This window comes from Diabrotica undecimpunctata, chromosome 9 (genome assembly GCF_040954645.1).
Source record: "Diabrotica undecimpunctata isolate CICGRU chromosome 9, icDiaUnde3, whole genome shotgun sequence".
In the NCBI taxonomy this organism is placed as follows: domain Eukaryota; kingdom Metazoa; phylum Arthropoda; class Insecta; order Coleoptera; family Chrysomelidae; genus Diabrotica; species Diabrotica undecimpunctata.
Window position 1 is genome coordinate 99,113,560 of NC_092811.1, and position 4,837 is coordinate 99,118,396.

A 4,837-nucleotide genomic window follows, 5' to 3' on the forward strand; every position below is an offset into this window, starting at 1 on the left:
CACATTTTTTGACCACAAAGATCAACACAAATATACATTTAATAACACCCGTGGACAAAGATCTATGATAGATTATGTTATACCCAACAGTGATATACATCCATCGAAAATAATCAATGTAAGATGCATCAACTCAGCAGATGTAGGTAGTGACCATAGTCTAGTATTATGTAAAATAAGAATCATCCTGAAATACATCACACCCAAGAGAGCGGCGCTAACACAAACGAAAATAAAAGTCAAAGGAGAAAGAATATCATAGAATATTGCTGGGAATGAAATATTCAAAAACGACAACATCGAGGAAAGCTGAAAAAAACTCAAAAAGAACATAATTAACGCAGCAACAAAATCACTTGAGGAGATGTAACGAACACTAACATATTATCAAAAAAGAACACCCTACGGTTAAGAGAGAAAGTGAAGACAAAATGTGAAAAAATTAAGAAATCCTTTTTACAATACAGAGCACAACAAACACAACAGGCATACAACCACTATAAATGAATCAGAAATAAAACGAATACTTTATTTGGACAAATAAAAGGGAACACTTGCAGAGCTTCTTAAAACAGATGGACCACAACTTCTACGGAACACAAAAAGAAATATGGAGAATGATCAGAGAACAAAGAAAATAGATGAACGAACTAATAAAAACTAAACACATTCAGAAGGAAACATGGGCAAACTACTTTCAATCCCTATTTGCTAACACCAGATGTGACGAAAAACTAAGAAATAAATATTGATGAAGAAGAGGTAGAAGACAAAATACCGAACGAACTCATAAAGTACGGAGGACCAGCTTTGACCAAACAACTACTAAAATTAATCCAAAACATAATAGAACTCCTCAAGAATGGGGATCAAGCATCCTAATACCTCTTTTCAAAAAGGGAGACAAATTGGATCCGGAAAATTACAGAGGAATTAATTTATTAAACATAACAGTAAAATTAACAATCAAAAAGATAACAAATAAGCTGAACGAAATCATAACACAAGCAGAACAACAAGGTTTTAGGTCGCGAATATCCTGCACCGACGCTATATTTTTTGATATATCCACTGAAATATTGTGGAGTAGCAATGACAGAACAATTAGCAACATTAATTAATAAAATTATAAAATACAATTAAATATCCGAAGAATGGAGAACTAGCGAACTAATTCTACTATTGAAAAAAGGAGATAAACAGCCAGAAAACTACAGAGGTATAAACTTTTAAATACTACGCTAAAATTTACAACTACAATTTTACAAGTGCTAATAAATCAGACGATAAGTTTAGCAAATGAACAACAGGGTTTTCGTAGTGGAAGATCATGTACAGATGCAATATTCGTTATAAAGCAAATTACTGAGAAATCACTAGACTATAATAGACCAGCATTTCTGTGTCTGATTGACCTAAAGAAAGCGTTTGACAGAGTAAGACTCAAAGATGTAATCCATCTTCTGTATAATAGAGAAGTTCCCCTAAATATTATAAAAACTGTCGATAACATCTACCAAAACAACAAAATGGAAGTCAGAATAGATGGACAACTTACAGAACCTATAGAAATAGGCAGCGGAATAAGACAAGAGGATTCATTGACAATTTGATCATGGATGAAATCATCAAAACCGTTAATAAAGAAAGATGATACAGAATGGGAAATAAAGAAATCAAAATACTCTGTTACGCAGACGACGCAATATTGATAGCCCAAGATGAAGATAGTCTGCAACGACTGGACCACAGATTGAACATAAGAGCAAAAGAATTTAATATGACAATCTCATTTCAGAAAACTAAAACAATAATAGTCTTCAAAGAACCAACCAGATGTAAAATAGAAATTGATAACATCAGTATTGAACAAGTAATGGAAATAAAATACCTGGGAATTACACTGTCTAGCTATGGAGACCTGGACAAAGAAGTGGTAGATTAAGTACAAAAAGCAAATAAACTGGCAGGATGCCTTAATAACACTATATGGCGAAACAGACACATTGACACTGAGATGAAACCCAGATGAAGACCAATAATGACATACGCCTCAGAAAGGCTACTAGAAACAACGCAAAGGCTACTAGAATCGACAGAGATGAGTCTACTGAGTAGAATTACAGCAAATACGCTGAGAAATCGAAAGATAAGTGAAGACATTAAAAGAAAATGTAACGTACAGTGTAAAAAAGAATGGACACAAAATAGAAAAAAGAATGGAATAACCACATAGACAGAATGGAGGAGACCCGTGTCGTCAAAAAAGCAAGAGATAAGTTACCAATCGGCAGAAGAAGTATCGGACGACCGCGCAAAAGATGGAGTGACAACCTTTTATAGAGGTATTAATCCGACAATGAACAAGTAGAATTGCTTAGAAAGAGGAAGACGAAGAAGTCGCTATATTTATAATGAGGCAAGTGCAGAAAAATTATTATAAGCAATTATTAAATTAAATTATTAAATTATAGCATACAACAAACCGACATATCTATGTTTCGTGGACCTTAAAATGGCATTTGAGCAGGTCAAATTAAAGTACTTTATCCACTTATTGTAAGCGAGAGAAATACCCCTAGGAATAATCATGATGATCAACCATATCTACCGAAAAAATACAATAAAAGTAAAAGTGGAAGAAGAACTAATTGACCCTATTCAAGCTGGCAATGGGATAAGCCAGGGGGATTCTCTGAGTCCTTTATTGTTCAACCTGATTATGGGTGAAATAATAAAAAAGGATAGCAAATGGAAGAAAAACAACTTAAAATAATCTGCTATGCAGACGACGCAATACTACTCTCTCAAAGTGAAGATGATTTACAGCGTATGCTGCAAAAATTGAATATAACCGTCAGAAAATTTAACATGTTATTTTACCAAAAAATACAAAATGCATGATTGTAACAGCAAATTTACTAAGATGGAAATTGAAGCTGAAAGGTCAGATAATAGAACAAGTGATTGAGTTTAAATATCTAGGCATCAGATTATCTAGCTATTCAAAGCTCGAAACATAAGTGGAAGACCAAATGAATAGAGCCTACAGAGCCGAAAGAAATGAAAGGCAGAATTTACTAAACAATCATCAGACCAATAATGGCATACGCGGCAGAAACACGACCTGACACAGAGACGATAAAAAGAATGTTAGAAACAGCAGAGATGACAACAAATGGAACAAAGCTAAACGTACAGATATACGACGTAGATGCAAGGTGCAGAACATCAAGGACTGAGTAAGAAATAGACGAGTGGAATGGAATGATCATATAAACCAAATGACAAGAAATGGAGTAATAAAGACGGCAAGAGACGGTTCCCCAATAGGAGGACGATCAGTAGGAAGACCACTAAAACGATGGAACGACAATTTACTGGAGGCATATTAAAAAACATACAGAGTTACGTCTAATAAAAAGAAGAAGAAGAAGAAGAAGAAGTAGAAGAAGAAAAAGAAAAAGAAGAAAAAGAAGAAGAAGAAGAAGAAGAAGAAGAAGAAGAAGAAGAAGAAAAAGAAAAAGAAAAGAAAAAGAAAAAGAAAAAGAAAAAGAAAAGAAAAAGAAAAAGAAGAAGAAGAAGAAGAAGAAGAAAAAGAGGAAGAAGAAGAAGAAGAGGAAGAAATTTTTTCCGTATCTGTTATTCGCTCCGTGCGTGACCATGGTAGGGGTACTTTGAAACGATGCCAGCGTGCGTAGCGGCGAAATATGACAAAATTGGACCTACCTTTTTACGCATAAATTTTATCAAAAATGTGTGCAATAATAGCAAAAATAGTAAGTGTAGTTTTTATAGGTTCCCAAAGATTACATATAAATTAGAGAAAAGAAAAAGATGGATCCGTGCTATTAATATGAAAAAGTAAATATCACATAACCTCATTTTTATGCAATTGAAAAATTTAAATAATTTACCTTAAATGATATTTTATAAGGCTTCAAGCTAACTGCAGAGTGCCTGATGACTTTAGCTTTTATATCAAAACTTTTACTATTACTGTTTTTAAATATATGCTCTTTCACGTGAAAAACTTGATTTGCCAGTACTAGATTTTTCCCTTTCTTTTCCGTTTATGGTTGAAAAGATATATTATGATGAATTTTGAGAAACCCAGTTTTTAATACTACATTTATTTTGTACATAAACTAAAAAAATATAATTAAAAAGTTAATTATTAATAATTGTCAATTTCGCATGTATTTAATAATGTCAAACATATGTCATATATTTAACCTGAAAATTGGCAGGTCCAAAACTGTCAGATGAAGGCGGTAGGTGTCGCGTCAGTCACGCACGGAGCGAATACACCTTAGTATATTTCAATCTAGTTTTATTTTAAAAGTATCTTCCAGTGTTTGTTTAGCAACAATGATTTGATATCTCCTTGTCTGATTCTCACGAATTTAATATACCTATTTTGTTTTAGCTAATCTGCCTTTTCTAAAATTGTAATGGGCATCTTTCGATATGTATAAATATTTGTCTGTCCGCTTTCCCCTACTAGAACTAAAGCTTCTTTAAAGACATGTAAATATAATCACATCAAGCTGTCTTTATTTTCAGAAAGTAATTCAGTTAAAATAATGTTGTACGCCTGTCTAGCGTCAAAACCAGTTGTACACAATAAAATAAAGTAAACACGCAGGAAATTGACTGAGATGTCCATAGGTAGGTATCACTTAAAAAATATAAGTTTATAATATCTGACAGCTTTTTTAACTGTGTTTGTAAGACCAGCGAATTATAGACAGTGGTGTTTAAATTATGCAATGTACTTTGACAGTCCATTTACTTTCTTGAACTATTTTAGGTTTATTTAACTTGCAGATATTAA